The following is a 20,831-nucleotide window of genomic DNA, read 5'->3' as shown; positions in this document are numbered from 1 at the left end:
GATGAGTACCTACTGATGAGTACGATTTTCAACCAAACTTGTAAAACTCTGTTAGCCGACAGTCCTAAGCATGTGAAAAAGTGAGAGGGGTAATTTTTCAAATATTATATTGTACGATATTAAAACCTGTAGGCACGCAGTTCGGTTGCACCCAATAAAAATTATCAAGCAAACCTAGAATTTTTGGCCCACCGCAATTCAGACGCAGCCAATGCAACAACTTTGCCCCCCCCTCCTCCCATCTCCTATCCCACTACAGCGGACAACCGGAACCTGCAGAGTCAAGGACCGCCGCGGCGATTCCCAAACTCTTGTGTGTCCTCGAACCTCAGGAAGTCCGAACTCGGGTGCAATATGACGGGTATCGGGCACAATACTGTTGTGGAAAAAAAGTAAGTACGGTTTTTCACGGTGTGCGCGACGCAATCGCCCTGTACACACTGCCGCGGGCGCGTGTCCGTTAACCACACCTATCCGCACGATTTTTGCGTTTTTATTGGCCGCTGCCTGCCCGCGGACCGCGGCGGGGGGTGGGGATACGCTTGTGCATACGTAGCAGTGCGGCGGCGGCCGCTCCTCCGCCTCTTCAGACCCCTCCACCCCGACGCCACCATCGCCCGCCGCCGCACGAAACACTTCTTTTACGATAATAATATTGTAATATCGTCATTACAACGTAATGTGTACGCACTCTTTCCCCTCACCACCGCCGCACCCGTAGACCGTCGTCCCACTCCCCGACAGTCGTGAGTCGACTTCCCGAGCGCACGACGGCTACTATATATTGAAGTACTACTACAAGTATTACAATAATTGCTACTGCGATGACTATTATAATAGGTATATATAAGATTAAGATATTAAGATTAGCAAGCAAAAACTCGAGTTGGTTAAGTCAACACTGACTACTGAGTTACGAGCGAACGTAGTTAACGAAGAAGAATAATAACATATTGAACTAGAAGAGTTCAAAGTTAACGTAGGGAAAAATATTGACTTATTGACTTGCTCATACATTTCAATAATGGCAGTTAATCGATTCATTTTTTACTTCCGTTTGGGTCATACATCACACACATACATAGAAAGTGTGCAATTTTCAATATTTTTAAACAATAACTAAATATTTTATTTAAAAAAAGTCCTTCCATTACTTTTCGTTGCACACTATGTATATATATAGCTGTGGTAGTGACAATACCAGACTATAATGGCATATTTATTGTGTTAGCTAAATTATTTTGTCAACAAAATATATGAATTTGTTGTTTTCGTTTAAAATACAGAGCGTGATTAAACGAAAAAATTCTATAGGTAATTTATTCGTTTCGACTTTCAACGACAGTTATAAAGTTATTTATGAAATCGATTTTAAAGTAGCTGTAACGTATTATTATTTATTCAGTTGACTAGACAGAGATAAATATTATTAATCAGGTATTACAGTGGTTGTGTTAAATTGATTACAAAATTAACTAACTAGTTCTGTTTAGAAGTTTTAAAAAAAATTAACTTTTTAACTATGTAGTGAATGCCGGCAATTGACTATATAACTTCTACTACTATAATATACATCACTGTACTGCAGTTTACGAGCCACCTCTCATACCCCCTCACCAGTCTCATTCACGGCACCGCCATTGTTCTTGGGTCTCATAAAGCCGAAGCCGCTGTCCTCCCGCCCACCCACGTACGACGTGTGTGCGAGCAGACAATTTTTTCCGATCGTCACTGATGCCGCCGGCGAGACAATAAATTAATAAATCAGGTACATAATAATATGAATAAAATATATGTTATAATATTTATATTATATACGACTCATCAATTATTATACCTATGGCTTCAATGGTGAAAATTATCTAAAAAATAATTTTTTCTCATTTATTCATCTTGTTTGTTAATTTTCCGCAATGAAATTAGGAATTGAAAAAAAATAAAAATTCAGAAACTCAACTAGTTTAATTGACTATTGAAATGATTTAGCTTATTTTCCGTTGATTCGAAAATAATCCAAAGAGTTAGTACTAAAATGTTTTTGAAATGTTTGTTTTTATGGTTTTACACGCATTAACTTCTAACAACTAACGAGTGCTCACTTTCACTTAACTTAAATTAATTATTTTCATAAACCTGAAAACCCTGCAGGACTATAAGTACCTAGGTAATGTACCTAGGTAACCTTGTAAAATGTAATATACAATATCATATAATTTAATAAATAACAAAAAACTTATATTACGCATAAAACTAAATTACTGATCTTGGTATTATTTTTTTCTAGGTTTATTAGCAAAACTATTCGTACCTATTAGTACAGTCTGTTATACACGTAGAAAGCCCTACACATTTTCGGATTTTTAAACCCGTAATATTGCCAGTTTCGTGACTTATTACTTAATGTTACATTTTTAAATTCATCTATAATTGAATTGATTTTTTGTGTATGTTAAAATAATGTTTACGTGTATGCAATATTTTTTTCTTGTCCGGTCAGTTTTAGAATGTGAATCGATAGTCTAAAGTCCATATACCAATACTTATTACCTCATAATACAATTAGAACATATTCAATATCCTTTTGTGTGTCCATGTACCTATAACAGGAAAAGTTTAACTAACGTTGAAAATAGAATTCAATAGCTGTGGAGTTTAATAATAAACTTAGGATTTAGAAAACAGTTCAATAGTTTATGCTTTCTATGTATATATTACATAAATACTTAATTCCAAGGTTAATTATAATGTTATATTATCCATAATTTTGTACAAAAATTCTTGTTATGATCCATTCCCATCTTCTATGTTTCTACATTGGAACTATAGTGTTGTCTTTTTGCACTGGTAAACCAAATATGTCAACATCAGGAAATAAACTTGAGAATTTTTATATTCTTTCACTCTACAATATCGTAAAAAAAAAAAATATTTACAATTTATACCATCAATCAGTTTTTTAATTTTTTTTATTATTGTTGTTATTCTTATTAGGTAGTATATAATATGTATATATATATAATAACTAATTATCCTTTATATCAAACATTAATTATTATATTTAATTTACAACTTCAGTAGGTACTATGCAGCGCGCATCAGGTCTAATCATTTAAAAAAGGACTACATCATGATCGTCCAGGCTGTGAGTTTAATGCATTTTCATTTACCAATCTGGAATTTGGAATTTGGAATTTTGAGGCGCTTTGTAGTAGGGTTTAAGATCGATCAAAATTAGTTTTACACTTTTACACTACTTGTTAATTTAACTATACACTAGTTATATTTGTAAATTGTAATACTTTTTTCCAATTGTTGGTGTAGGTTGTATGTAGGTAGTAGGTAATACTTACCTATTACCTATGTTAATATATTTAACAAGTTTTTTTGTGCATTCAATTCCCACTGCAGTGGTCCTTTAATGATGATATATTATCGCATACCTACTTATCCACGGTGTATCATAATATAGCAGCTGTATATTATTATACAATAAAGTTTTAAATTTATTGTGTATATGCATCGGTATACCTACACCACGGCACGATGATTTAACGGCCCGAAAACTTTATTTCGGGTGGCTATATATATAGTGTGCACCGATCGGCGGGGGTCGGATGTACAAATCCTTTCACAAATTCGCTGTATTGTACCACAAAATTATCTCGTTTATTTAACGGTCGTGTAATATACTAAAGTAGAAAATCAAAAATGTGCCAAATAATTGGTATAATTATCCGGTATGGATCTCGTTTGGTTTTTTAAAAACTCGATCAACGAAATTATATTACATTAAAATCGATCGATTGGATAGATTTGTTTGAAACTTTCAGCATGTTAGAAACGGAAGCATAATTTATGTTAAGAGCCTTGTATTTTTTATTTAAATGGTCTTTGCATAAAGCAACATTTAAATATAACTGTTTCTTTACTCCTTACTGAGAAAGTTATGTGTTGTTTGGTTTTTGTGTTGGATGATGGATATAAAAATCTTAAAAATTTAATTATGACTTACTAAATATATCACTATGGCCTATGGCGTGTATTATTTATTCATATTAACATGCTTATATTTTATAAATGATTTCAAGCATTGACATGGTTAAATGATTGGGAAAATAATTTAGAAAATAAATTGATTGACGCAAAATATTTTTAAATATGGGTAACATGTGCAGATGGTTGAAAGATAGTCCACTTAGGATTTACTTAACTATCTTTTGAACGAATTTAATTTTGCTTACGTCTTAAAATCTACACTAAATCAAAATGGTTTGAAGGTAAATGATATAAAATATATTTAATATTAAATTAACTATAAACTTATTATGTAAATACCTATATAAATTGCTAATGCTATTTTCTAAACATGAAATTTTTTTGGAATTCTCAGACAAGTATCGGGACCAAATGACCACCCTATATCGTATGCCATCTATATACTCAGGAATCAAACATCTAAAGTCTGGAAATTGCAGTATACTTGAAAGTTCAAGAATGAATTTCATTTATTTTTCATATTTTTCATATTTTATTTTTTAGGTATTTATTTTTTTATAATTATGATTCTATCTTTCAGCTATGTTAGCAATAATTGCAATACAAGATTTAAAATATATTATTAGTGATTCAGAAAATATTTTTTCAGAGAGAACTAAAAGTTGAATAATTAAAAGAAAAATTGATTTATTGAAAATGGATGTTGGGACTTGGATGATGTTTAGTTAGACTACGATTATGCAGATACAGTAGTATTTGATTGAGTAGTCAATTGTTGGCAAGATAATAACTTAAGAACTTCTAAATTTCTTTTGTAAAGAAATATATATTAATATTCATATACATACATTTCAAGACGCATAGAAAAACGTTTAGTTAACAAAACTAAATGCTTAATTTGCAAAAAAGATGAAAGAACATAAACCTATATTTCAAGCAAAAAGCATAGGATACTTTACACATCCAGATCACAATTTTTGTATTATTCTAAGATTCATAGAAACTTGTTTTGAAAAACATGTCTAACTCAAATGATGTATTTGAACATACTTTTAATGAGTTCTTTAAAAATAAGTTTGAGTTTAAATTTTCTTGTTCTATGCATAAAGATGATATGTTATCTAATATTTTTTCGTATTGCTTTGTAATGAGAATAAGGCAGTAAATTTATCTAAAAAACAACAAAAATAACCGTAAAAAAAAAGTTGTCTAAATTAGTCAAATGTTAAAATTCTGTGTTTATACCTAGTGATTATGATAATACAGTTAACCATCAATATATTACTCATTATTAGTTATATTTTAAATCCAATAATATATTTCACTTTTTCACACATTATTTGTTAATAATTGGAATAAACAATATTGTAATGAATAAGAGTTTAATGTCTTAAATTTAATTGAAAGGGCTACTATGCACTGTTTATTTTAATAATATTACGAAATATGAATTGACTATCATTATTGATAAAATTGTTTAGATAGAACATTTATAATATGAAATGTTTCGGCTTGGGATGCTATACGTTAATTATTGCAATAGTCATTTCGTATGTATCACCTTATCATTAGTCGATGTGCAACCTATATAATATCTTAAATCGTGAATATAACATAACTATACGGAAAAATACGGCTATTACAAGATATTTTTTATTATTTATAAGCAGTTATATTAATGTCAATTTAAAATTAAATAAATCACGATTGCATTGAAAAACGTTATATTTATAATAATTTTGCCAAGTTCAAAGCAGGCTGAGGTGCTAATTTCAAATGTTCACCCAGAATAGTCTTCGCAGTAGCAAGCAAACAGTAAATTATACTATACATATGACAAACCCTTTAGCTGAATAATAATTGTATATTGTATATTATACCGCCATTCTTCTCGTTTAACTTTTCGAAGTTACTCAATCACAAACTTTTTATTTCGTGATATTAATAATTTCTTTTATACATTGTTATGTAATATTCTGGCGCGTTTGACTGGATGCGAATGCATAAAACAAACGAATCACTCATCAAAGAATATTTTACACGCACACGCACACGCACGGCGCACACACACAAACAAACAAACAAACATTAAGCATTACGCATAATATGTATATAAAATATAATGCGTATGTGAGGAGGTTTTCAATCCATTTTCATCACCATTCATCAGCATATTACACGCGAGTTTTTTTTAAAATTTTATCCTTAACAGAGAAAAGACGAGCATTTCAACTGAGTGCTGCAGTGTTTTGGAATGGTATGTGCGTTTTTTCCGATTACAAAAGAAAACTGTTTTGGTGTTTCAAACATGCGAGTGTACAAAATAAACTCAAAGTATATATTATTATCATCAACCTATGTTAGTACTCTTAGTAGTTATGTTTTGCATTGCGTTTAAATAAAATGTTCGTGTTTATATTATTGCTCGTTTTCATTTTAGCAATTGACTACCTATATTATTGTATACTATGTATAGGCCAATATTATATACTATAGGTACTTCATACAATCCTACTACATCTTCAGGTATATTCCTTAGTAATATATTATTGTGTAGATACTAGGTAGAGAAAGTTTTATAGGTCTGTCAAGTGTTTAGAATATGGCAACAAAATAAAAAGTATCTTTATTTTATTTTATTTTTTTTAATAAAACTTTATTAGATACGAGTCTATATTTCGATTGTTGCCCTTCCTACTTTTTACCGGTACTTCTACTAATAAACTTGCTAATTTCAACTTGTAATATCAACTCATAATATATTATAATACTCAACACATTAGTATATTACAAGATTGTTTATTTATTTGTATCTAGAGAATTTTCCATTCCAGAAACTTTCATAAAAAGAGTATATAATTTAAGATACTCATCACGGGCTTATAAAACTGTGTAGAGTGTAATATTATATGATACAAAGGGTTCGTTGGCAAGATCAGTGAAATTGTTAGGGCAGTCAGCTTTTGCTAAATACTCATTAGTCATAATATTAACAACTGACTTCTAATTCGAAATCCACTTTTCATACGTCAAATTACTCCAAAAAAAAATATTCTTTTTCAGGATATAAACTTAAAAAACTATGCTTTCATTCATAATTGTAAAAATTAATGATAATAATAAATGATAATAATTAAAAAATAATATTTTTTTACTTCAAAAATGATAAAAATTATTTCTAAAATAAATCAAACTCATTTGACATGTCGAGTCTTCAGTTAAAAAAATCATCCTGTAATTATTATAAATACATTTTAGATGAGTCATATAAATTGTCTTTAATTACAATATGTTTTTACTAATTGGTTACTATGCATCGACCTATTGACTATTGTCCATTATATTTTTTACATACATTATTGGATAAAAATGGCCTGTTTCAATAGTGTATAAAATATTATAATCACGTTTAAGAGACAATATTTGATGCCCCCGTATATCATTATTGATTGTGTAAAGCCGCACAGGCGTAGAATCGCGGGTGTAATATATTATATTATACTATCATTGTAAATTTTTAATCATTAGGGATACAGATATATATAACCATTCGTTCACTACAACGTGTGCATCGTGCTGCACCTATATAACAATAATATTATACAATATTTTAATATACACTCGGGTATATGCCCACACCGATACACATCGCGAGGTATATTTCATATTTCTATTAATAATAATAATAATAAATGTCATTATCTTTTTTTTCCGGCCGGTGGCTGCCTCGCGGTGTACAATAATAATATTCCATATGAATAACGTATTTTACTACAAGTTTAATAATACATGATGTGGCGCGCTCCTTATATTATAGTATTAGAATATTAACAGGTGTAGAAAAGATCGGCGAGGGCCGCCCAATTTTATTCACGTTTATAGTGTGTGTGTGTGTGTGTGTGTGTGCGTGTGTGTGTAAAATTGCCTCAGTATGGGCACTAGTAATACAGTAGACGTGCGATCGTGTGCGTGTATAGGCTTATATTGTATTGTATAATAATATGTTATTATAATATTATTATTATTATATACATATACATATATGTATATATGGGTACGCGATAATATGGTAAGAAGAACACGCGGCGGTCGTAACGTCCGCCTGTTACACAGCCTCCGAGCGTACGACGTAAATATGTGTGCCAGACAAGTCGGCTCCGAGAATATTATTATTATTATTATTATTATTATGAAGAGCGCAGCGGGTAATCGGCGGCGGTGGCTGCCGTTCGCTGGCACCCCGCTGGCGTTCACCTCCGCTGCCACCGCCGCCGCCGCCGCCTGTCAAATCCAATGTCCGGCACACACACACACACCCTTCGGTCTATAACCCCTTCGTCGTCCGACCCGGCACTCGTTAAAAACCTTTTATACATATTATTGTGCGTGTCAATGTTTGGCATTGAGAAAGATTTATAATATATATATATCTGTATATTATGGCTGTACACGCATACACACACACACATATATATATATATATATATAGGTATATAAATTATATATATAATACGCCTGCGTGCAGGACATATAGGCGGTCGGTTTTTTTTAATATTTTTTCCGGTACACGCTGTATAAGACGTATAATACATATAGTATCTTACAGGCTTAGTATAAACGTGTACCCGGTAATGTGTTGGATTATAATATTATTATTATCATCTCGATTATATTATATTGTATTACGAGTGTCGCGTTGTCTTTATACGAGCGCGATAAATAAACTAGATATCATGATGGTTATTTTCCTATGACGGGTGGCGGAGCTGCATAACATATATTATGTTGCATAGGTCGCTGTCGGATCTTGATGGGGGTAGGATTAATTGGACCACGGCAGCTCAAGGGCTTCAACATTAATATTGTATTTATTATTTAATTTGTATTGATTTATTGCAGCGCGAAGTCAATTCACACGGAGAATAGTGAATACACAGTTTATTATAATTCAAAATCAATATGGTAATGTGTTTTATACTATTTTATAGAATGGTTTTTGCTGTATATTATAATAACTTATAGCAATAAATATAAAATACACAATACCATAGATCAGTCTAAGATTCATTAGCGGCTTTCAATGGTTTAAATAAATGTTTGCATTGGCTATGCTCAGAAGAACGAATTGGGAGGAAAGAAATATAACAAATTACGCTTGGAACGGTCTGGAACTCTCAAGTGAATCTCGGAGTGGATTTCGGAGGAATCGATATAGCCGTTGAGAAAAAAATGAGCAAGAGCTACATTAATGTCGACAAGAGATGGAAGCTGTAACAAGGTTAAAACTATCATTTATAGTGAGGTAGTACTCGTGAGTTGGATAAGTTGACCTAGTTTAATAACTGCAAAATTGTTATAATATTGTGCAGGTTTAGAGAAGAGTCAGCTTCCGTTGTGGACGGGAGCTTACAGAAAGAGAGTGGTCGTGTTTCATGCGATCAGAATATGAAAACCACACTGCCGGCAGGTCTGTGATTGCGAGAGATAGCCGGGCAATAAATACATCCATACATCGCGTTTCTGTGGCGTTCGGTATTACGTGGATGATAAGAAAAGATTAAGTAAAAAAGTACCGTAACAACGTATCGTGATTAAAACTCATTTATCACGTTTGTAATAGCTAGTTAAAAATTTAAGATGTGCCGATCTAAATAATATATATTTCGTGGTTGGACCCACTTCCGAGTCAAAAATGTCTGAAGTTCGCCAGGTTTTCGTATAACAAAGGAAAGAATAATCAAAAGTAATTAAATGCACATTAAAGTACATTGTTTAGATTAGAGTTCATAGCAGTTTTGATGATGATTACGGAAAACACAGATAACCAATTTGACCGAATTAATGAAATACTACGGTACCCATTCAGAGATTTTTGGAGATGAACTATGAGAAACGAATGAATAAAGTGTTCAAGATGCAATCAAGTTTTCAATTGGAATACATCATGGTGTTGATGCAATAGTAATAGAGAACAAAAATCATTCAAAAAATTACACGTTTTTGAAGAATTTTAACATAAATTATAATAATTAATAAAAGCGAGCCTGAATAAGGCAAAATTAAACTTATTAAAAAACTGAAACTACATAAAAAGCAATGACCATTAGATGTTTTTAGTTTGTTTTATAGCTGGCAATGGTGATGGCTTTTATACCTACATAATGAACAATCAATTAGATATTTGAAAAAATGCATTTCTTGTGTAGATAGAAGAAATCTGAAGAAATCCATCGAAGTAGTTAATACAAATATTTTGTTCTCTATATCTTGTCTTAATCGGAGTTCGAAACATGTTCCGCTAGAGCCACGTCAAACGTACTGGTGGTTGACGACTCCTCCAAGAAAGATGTAATAACTTGTTTAACTTTAACATCATCTCTAGGCATCTAAGTCTCCAGCAAAAGTATCACCGAATTAATGATTTAGTCAGCTGGTTTAAAACAATGTGATAAGAAATAAGAGGTTATGATAATTTTTATGATACTCATCAAAGACGTCTTCCGAAGACGAATTTCGGGAACTGCGCGATGGATCACAGAACTATAATGGGTATTATGTAAGAAAAAGAAAAACGGACAAGTTGCGAAAGCCCCTATATTTATTTGAGAACAATCAGCAGACCAGTGATGTTATGATATTACATTTTGAGTTAAATGTAAACAAGTCATCTTATAAAATCAATAACACTATTTTGTGTGCTGTAATAATGCCCATACATGCTGCTAGTGTATGACAAAAACTAATTTTTCTCTTCAGCAATAAATAAACGCGTGGTTGTAACTTATTATACGTTATAACTAGGGCTTAGATTTCAATACATTTAAATCATTTTTCTGGAATGCTTGACAAGATGGTTTCTAAGATATGAATGTGGAAATGTGGAAAGTACACACTGACACTAACATTGAACTTGTTGAGGTTATTGACTTTTAAATGCATTTTTGAACTTTTTAGGGCATTATTAATTTTTATTACATTTTTAAGCTATTTCTAGTAATTTTACCAAAAAATATATAAAATATTTAAATAGGTACCCATGTTGTACTAAAACAATATAAGGTAATCTGGGTTTTAAATAAAACATTTACAAATTTATCTTGATTTCTGAAAAAAGTGGTTGATTCCAGGGAATTATTTAAGTATCGATTAGAGTCTTAAGGTCATAAATTAATTTTTTAACAGTATATTTTGTTTTTTTTAGGTCATTAATGCATTTTTTGAAAGGTAGGTTTTCAATATTTTTAAAGGCATTTAAATCAGAGCCCTAGTTATAACATAGCTGCAAAAATGTATTTGAGTATTTAGTGTTAGTAAGTGAAGGAAATTATTGAAGATTATAAAGCAGGATTCTTTATATATGAACCTAAGGTAGATCAGATTCGTTTCACAAAACAATTATGAGATAACTAAAAAAACTATGAGTTTGAGCAAGACGAGACACGTACCAGTGTACCACGTACCAATCAGTGAATAAAGAAAGACTGTGAATTAGTTGCTTACATTGGCTTAATGACTATAAATAAATAATATTATATACTATACCGGTATATCGTTATACTATTTTGAAAAATTAGGTTTATAATATATTAGATTCATAGTCTCATTCTCTCATAGAATGATACAAATTTAAACATATAACACTATTCGTTTATTCGAAATAATAACTATGATAGTCGGGATGACAATGCATTATAATAAATATCAGAATATGAAGTTATTATATGAATAGTTAATTTATGTGACACAAATACTCAATTAATGGATGATGCAGAAAATTACAATAAGAAACACACCAGAAGAATAACTAAAAATAAATTGGCTAAACATATTTTACATATTGTAATAATAAAGAAGTATAAAAAATAATTATCAAGTATGAAGACACTTCCATACAAATAATATAGGTAAGTATAGATACTAAGTAATATATGTTTATATAGTATTTAATAATATTCAAATCGTTCTAAATATGTCTGTTACCTAATAACTACATAAAGCCATGATATAAATATCGACAAATATATAAAAATGATATGGTTGAATGGTTCTAAATAATTTGATCTTAAATTTATTTACGTTAACAACAATAATTGTATTGCTTAATGATAATTTTCATAATCACCGTATCTGTGTATACTATATAGAATATAGGTATAAGTCATTTATAGGCCATAGACATGTGTATGGAAATGTAAAAAATTAATTATTCTATTTTAAATTGTAATTTATTGAATGCAAATTATTTGGTCTTACTAAAGTAAAATATAAATACTATTGTTAATGCACATATTTTAACTATTTATAATTGCATAATTAATTATAAAAAAATGTAATTAGCGTAAAATATAAAGTGGAATGTAATTTATACCTATATTATATTGTACTACCTTAAAAGTGTATAGAAAAAAAAAACAAATGGACTGTTTGGAAGAGGCAGAGTTAAAATTAACCCAAAATAATAAATAATAAAAGGTGACCTACTTTAGCAAAGAATAATGAGAATAAAAACAAAGCTAAAAAAACAATGTTTATCTTTGTAATCACCATAAAAAAAAAATGAAGCGAGTAATTGAGAAAAATGGGGTCAACAGGTTATTTTCGGGAATACTGGGAAGATAGTTCACAAACTAATCTTGATTAAAACCATTAAAACGTCATACGGTTTTGAATTTCATTCTGTGTAACTGACTAAATTTAATTTAAAACAAATAAATGATGGAGACTGTTGTTTATATTTTAAATAATATATAATATTATGTAAGTACTATTTTCAAAAAACAACTTATTGCTAGCAAACAATTTTGCGTTTCAAGATTTACAATTTTTGTAATTGACTCAAAGTTGTTAAAGGTTTACGATGTAAGTTACTTCAAATATTTTAGTCGACAATTTTTTCATAAAGGTCAAATGATAAAATGTTTAAAAAATTGTCTAATTTAAAAGCGTACCTACTGTAAACAGTATACTATGAATATAGTTAAGTCAGTATAGGATAAAATCTGAGAGGGCCGTTACCGACCCACCCATCAAACCCAATTCCCTTACAAATACGAATTCCTCCCCTCTATAACCAAGATTACAATATATGTAGTACTTCTAATGAATTCTCAGTATTAGCGAGTTTTCGAATTCTAAACTTATAGTATATATCAGTTGAAATGAACTCGTTAGGTACTGCTAAAAAATGTGGAATATGAAAAAGATCGATGTGCCCCCGGGGAAATCAAACTTTAATCGACAAAGCTCAAAAATGTAGCATTACGACTGTAATTCAAATCGAAGGAAGTCGCATTCAGTATACTGCAGTGCAGACACATACCTACTGATATTGTATATATGTAGTCGAAATAGTTTATTGAAACGATTTTTGTTTATCTGTGTAGCTCAACCTCAGAGGACTGAAGTGCGCCACTCGGTTAAATACGCAATTAAACACAAGCTCCTCTTCGATAGCTGATAGTCGTTATGTAGTTGTCATACCGTCCAGTGCTAAACGGTGCGGGACAACAATAGATTTTTATGGTGTTAAAAAAAAAATAAGCTGGTGCCCATTCGTATCAATTCAAAATGATTAAAACTACATCGTGGGTTCTTTGCTGAAGAGGGGAAATGGACCAGGGAGTTGCAGCGTGTACTTTGTTATTGGGGTTTGAAGAGGGTTCGCGAGAAATAATTTTCCATTAGTCATCCAAACATATTGGATGGATCAAAATGATAAAAATAAATCGTATTAGGTTCATTCTTTAGGAGCTATCGACCGTGAACACTAAAATTTGTTTTGAAAATAAATTTAATCGATTTATTTTTTCATAATATAGGTATCAACATTATTCTTCCACCATTATCATAGCGCACATATTATATTAATTATTGATCTCGACAAACCGTTTTGTGCGATCGAGGTGCCATGTCATCGGAGGACGCGGAGAAGACGTACCGCGTAAAGATAAATACTTTTTGTAGAAAAAAAGAGAACCTACCTAATAGTGAAAAAAATAAATGTACTACCCATAATGCAGCCACTGGCCATATAATAATATTATATATTATGCGTGCATGATTTCGGTATATTTCTGCATTATATTGTCATTGCAGAGCTCTGGACCGTAGTGATTGATTTCCTCATACGACCCTTATAAGCGAAGGGTACGAATTCACAAGACTAAGATTAGTCTAAAGGACGGACTTCTCTGATCGAATCCTTTTTTCGACGTAAAACATTTTGAATTGATTAATCTCCAACGCCCTCGTTTCTGGCGATCCGCAGGGTCGACACTGTCCTTCATCTATCATTGAAGTGAAATTCTGTTCTATAACCACGTTCTACATAAATATCCCTTCGTAAAACACCCTCTACGTCACTACGGGATCATTGTAACTGGTAAAAAAAATACGTGTATACATGTATATAGTCCGAAAGATGTCCATTTCGATGTTATGTATTTTTTCCATCCCTTTATGTTCGACCACACACACACACACACACACACACACACACACACACACATCACATACGTGAAAACCACACAACGCGCTTATTATAATATAAATATTATATATATATATATGTGTACCGTACACGTCATACAAGTACCTATAGGCACACACACACCATCAATTGATTAATTAGATGGACGTAACCTTAAACCGTTAACGTTTACACGGTGTAGTCGTGTTACCATCAATCAACAAAATACATCATTACACCTCATCAGGCGACATCAACACAAATGAAAACAAATACGGACTCCATACCGTGAATACCGTGGTATATACGACTGGTATGATACGAGTATGTACAGTGTACGATAATAATGACGTATCGCGCTGAATATTAAACATTTTTCCGTCGCGGCGCGTCTCGAATGTTGAATGTGCTGGTGTAAAGCAATTTAACAAAATAATCGGACAAATGTTTTATTTCGGAGAAGCGATAAATTATTGCGCACCCACAGCGATACGGCGCGATACAAGTAAGTACGCGATACGTGTACCTATTGGAGTATATACGCAAATCTATAAAATCATTTGACGTCACCTAGATGACTATTTATGTTTGTAATCCATGTATATTACATACGGGATGATTAAATAATGTTCAAACCACATCTCTTCTTGTAGTATTTGTCTTTAATTTTATTTTCTCAAGCCATCCAACTCCAACAGAACATGCTTTCTTACCTACATAATATTATATTCGATTGATTGCCGTTGTCTGTTTTACATATTGTCATATTGATCGTATTTACATTGCAAGCAATTATATAGGAAATTATTATATTGTTATTTATTCTATATTAAGTATAGAAAAATATTTAAAGGAATCGTACTATTATCATATTGTTCGCATTAATTAATCGTTATTTACGGTCGACTTAAGTTCCAACACCTTTGTTTCCACTCTTTTCGATTTCTGGCTGCATACGTACTTAGGTACCACGATATTGTGCATCGTTACAACGACGTGCAGATCACCCGCTGCGGTCTTGGACACGAGTGTAATATTCAATTCGAGTCTTAGAAATGAAATTCGAAACACATTGCGCAGCACTTTTATAATAATATTTCAATATTCGTACTGCACACGTATGTTATTACGAATCACACAATACCACTGGCTAGACATTTAATTTACATAATATTATAATCATAATATGTGATAAATACAATGTAATGCATATTATCGTGAAGAACTGGCGTACAACTACCAGGTAAGTACTTACCTATATAATATAATTCATTGTAAGCCTCTCGCACTTGGAACAACAGACTCGGAACGACTAATAGTCACTATCCCGGATAATCCCATTGTATTCACACTTTGACACAACGTCCGTCATATAAACACAAATAGGTAGATAGATACTTTCTATATTATATTATACGCATTACATACCGCGAGACATATACCATAGTTTTATTAAACCGACTACAATTACGTACTACCTATAGTAAGTATTCGGCCGTCTAGTATAAATAATATCTAATCGTCTCGCCCCGAGATCATGATCGACAACGGATATAGTCACTTATTATTATTATTATTATTATTATGATCATTATTACATTATAATATTATAATAATATTGTATTCAGTGTAACCGAGTTTTATAGTATTCATTTAGCAATACCTAAATCTATTTGCACAAGCAGATCAAAATAATATTCGATCATTGACAAATGTACAGAACAATTTTGAACGAGTTGAACATTAGATACAATTTTTTACAAGCAAAACAAAATGTTTGTCGATTTTGGATAAAGGTTCAGAATCAAGAGTCCAACTTGGCATGTTAACTTCTGAGGAGTAAAAAAAAGTTGAAAATAGTCAATTTTACTATGTTGCATGCATGCGGGTCTTGTAAATGTGTGCAAAGTAATTGATCATTGGTGTGTCGTGTATGTGACTGTTGAAGTGTAAGTGAAATAAACACTTATAGAGCACTCTCTCACATTCACTAGACTTCTGAAATCTGATTCGAATTCTTTAGGGGGAGATCCTGTTCATAACCAACAAATATATTTATGTTTAACAAAATTTTAAATTGGTGGAAAACACTTATCGTTGCCCTCGGCCATGATGCAATTTCTAGTTACGTTCCAGTGTGCGAGTAAGGAGGATGGGAGAGATACAACTTCTGAAAGCTTCAAACTATTACCTAGGGGAAAACATTTTTCTTTAAATTATACTTTTAAACGTTTAAAAGTCATAAGAAAATATCTTAATGCGTGATTATTGCTTTTGACTTTCAATATTTTGACTCCAAAAAAAACAACACCCTTAACAAAACTTGACAAGTATTTTAGATCATTGTATACAACAGACAGCGTTGCTGATGTAACATGAAATTCCGTATTTCATTTTAAATGTATTTATAATTTAGACATTAGACATATTATATGATATGCTCCCGTCCTGCGGAGAGCCGTGTCCAAAAGTTAAAACCGTACACTTACACGAGCGTATATTAAAATATTATTATAATGTAATACGTACCTACCTAGTACCTGTACCACGTAATAATAATATGTATGCATCGCACCGAACGAGTTACGATCGTTGCGACGTCCCGCTGGAAACCCCACGTCAGAGGTGTTTTAAATCCCGTGAAAATTATTATTATTATTCGTCGGCATATTGTACAAAAACGAGTAGGTAATAAATTCGGGTGCGCGCACACCGCGGTCCTCGTCCGGTACGAACCGCGTATATACCTACTACCCACACTACGTATACCATAACACACACACACACACACACACACACACACACACACACACACACACACACACACACACACACACACACACACACTCGCTCACATCAAACATATCAAAGTTATATATTATTATAGTTGTGTGTGCTTCGCGTGTGCACGGTCGCCACCGCTGGTCCGCTCGCGAGCGTCTATAAAACGCCGCGCGACTGCATTCCTGAGCACCGCGGGGTCACAATATAATAATGTAATATACGCGGCGACGATGACGATATCTATGTTATTATAATACCGTCATCATCGCATATGCGTGTGTACGGATCGTACACCCGGTGGTCTCGGCGAGGGTATCTTTTTTGTTTTTTTTTTTCCCCCCAACTCGTTTCGGTTTTCCGATCGCGCACATTACACCCCCCGTCCGGTGTACAAAATACATATATAATGTGATTAAAGTATTAATAAACACATTATGTCATGTACGATTATATAGCACATATTGTAGGAGTGCACCTACCTGATGCTTTTTGTGGCGGCGATCGTCCGGGTAGACAATGTGGCGTGCCGCGTTAACCTGTACATCAACTATATAATATATACAAACATATGTCTCGGTAATTATTTAACGAAAAACACTGATATTGTTTTACATTTTTTTAAATGATTTTAAGTCGTCGCAGCACAACATTTTAAAAGAAAACGAGGTTTTTAAAAAAAAATTGTATTTTGTAAGCAAGTAATCTGCTATTATTTTTAAGTTTTTTAACAGCAACAAATATTTTTATTCCATATTCCCGAGCAGGCATCATGGTATCATTATATATGAAAATTGAATTTTGGCCTGACCTAACCTGGATGAGTAATTCATGAGTTATGACTCTATAGCAAGTTTCTGGAACCTTTTCGTAAGAAAGAGCCATTTTTACGAAAAATACAAGATCATGATGTCCAGGGAGCCACACAGGTTCGAACAACCTTTTTTTTAGTTATAGTTGTTAGTATAGTATAGACAATATACTATAAAATATTAGAATATAGTAGTATTATTTTTTCTTTGAAAAATTGGTAAGCATTAAAAACATAATGATACGCGTCTTAAATTTAGAAAATATAGAAAAACTTTATTTCATTAATTCATTATTATTATTATTATTATTATTATTATTATTATTATTGTTGTTGTTTATACAAATATAATATTATTTAAATAAATACAATAACACACAAAAAAATGTATCTGCTTAATATTAGTTGGAATTTTCCAAAGAGCCGCAGGTTTCCGACCCCTGCTCTATAGATATCATAAAATACTCTTTCCAAATTCGATGCTTATAATGTCATACTGAATTGCTCTGAAAAATATTCTGTTTCGTAATAAAGAATTAAGAATATAATATGGTGTCATTTAAAATCAAGTAATGTATATAGTAAATAAATTAGAAATTATGTCAATAAAAACAGTAAAAATCAAAAATATAATTTTTTATAATGACTTAAATGTAAAAATATTAATAGTGTTTCAAATAATGAATGTTTTACGATAAATTAATTACATATTTATATTTCCCGCGCCCAGCTAACAGATCCGCCTTATATAACATGCATAATATGTAAATATATCATAATATGTGTGTGAAATACATGTGATATAATTTGTTTCTATAGTCGTATTGCTGCTTCCTGACGTATTATTATGCGTATAGATTAACTCTCGATATCTACTCGTATCTTAAATCATTTGCCATTATCGTTGGTGCAAGTTAAATATGACATAAAATACATATTTTTAAGAAGTTTTTATAATTATTTTAACCATCATATGTATTCCGCTGTCATCCATTAATTTATTTAAATTTATATTGAATATTGTTTATTATGTTGTGTATCGTTGTTCTCACAGGAAACCCGAAAATAAATCAAGTATAATATTATTATTTAAAAATGCCTAGTTTGCAGTAGGTAAAATAAAATAACTTGTTACAGCTAGTGGAAATGTTCAAGAAAATGTTAAATTTAAATAATATGGTACTAACACATATTGACAGTAATTTTTAGACTATACGATCGATCTATTTCTACCATAAATATTAAATGTTAGTAAAGCCTTAAAAAAAAAATTCCAAAATGTTCTTACCTACCCTTATTCTTCGGAGGAGTCTAAAGTTTAAACCATTGAATAAACCTTAATGGTAATCAGAAAAATAAAAAAATAAATTAAGAACACAAAATGTACCTTTATACTCTATAGCAGGGGTACACAAAATGTGGTTGCCCGCTGACAAATTTTATCTTGTCCACAAACGAGAAAAAAATGTAAAAATCGTTAATATTATACGTGCTAGAATTGTCGCTAATCATTTTGTTCATTGGTTTTTAAGTTTCATCTACATCTGTCATGTTGACGGCCCTTGGACAATATTCAGATTCTTAATATGGCCCTTCGAAATATTAATTGGTGAACTCTGCTATATAGCTTATGCGGAAAAAATGATGATTATAGGATACATTTTGAAAATCGAAGAGTCGTCATATTTTGAACTTGCAGGAGTGTTATTGGTTAAAATGCTGACATTTTTAAAGCGAAAGACTTAACCCCGTGAAGTGACCGAGAGTGGGTGTTTCCATTTGATGAAAAACCCGCAAGTATACCTACAACAACTGCACACACGCGCAATTCAAATGTGTATAAAAGAATTATAAAAGCTTCTCAGAAGTACCTATATGTATTTTTATGTCCTATTTCACATTATATATGTATGTACACTGAAAAATATATAACAGAACGGAAATTGATTTAAGACTTGAAGAGATGAACTGCGAGTGTTTCCTATTACCCCTAACCCACTGTAAACATATTGTACCGCGTGTGTGCACAGTGCACACTATTATATCGCAGCACGCAGAGAGATACAATATAATAGGCATGTGACAAAAACACTATAAATCCGACGTGACCTTTTTTTCACGCGGCGAGTGATCGTTAGGCGGCGGACACAATGTGGGAATAAATATAATGATTGGGAAAAGAATGAAAAAAAAAGACAGGTGCGTAGGTGCGTTCAGTTCTCGGGCAAGGACATAGACTCTGTGCGCGTATTGGATCGGAGTGAATGCAATCGCTGATCGACGACGACGGTGTCGTATAGCCGTATAGGCCATAAGCGGTTTTTATAACATTTGTCAAAAATTTATGTGGGTACACCATCAATCCGTATACGAGCGTTATGTCTCCGATTCGAGATACAGGCGAAGATAAACGATAGTTAACGTGATAAAATATTGAGGACAATATATATTATAGATGTTATAATATTATAACACTATCGTATAAATGTGTGATGTGTCAATATAATTAATATATTATAATATCATGATCGTGAGCCGATAATATTGCAGTATACAATTTTATGATAATGCGGATCGAAGTGAATAATATTCATTACTGTATAATTATAATTTGCTTTGACTTTTGATACTTGTTTGCAAAATTGAGCATTAACTAGTTAAAAAGTTCAAGTTAAATATAAAAGTTAGTTTTTTAAAAATTTTTTTAACTTACCAGCAGTTAGCTCATATTCTAATCAATTTAAGGACTTCACATGTTTATTTGACTATTAATAA

Source organism: Myzus persicae, unplaced genomic scaffold (genome assembly GCF_001856785.1).
Source record: "Myzus persicae strain clone G006 unplaced genomic scaffold, MPER_G0061.0, whole genome shotgun sequence".
NCBI lineage: Eukaryota > Metazoa > Arthropoda > Insecta > Hemiptera > Aphididae > Myzus > Myzus persicae.
This window is presented reverse-complemented; position numbering follows the sequence as displayed.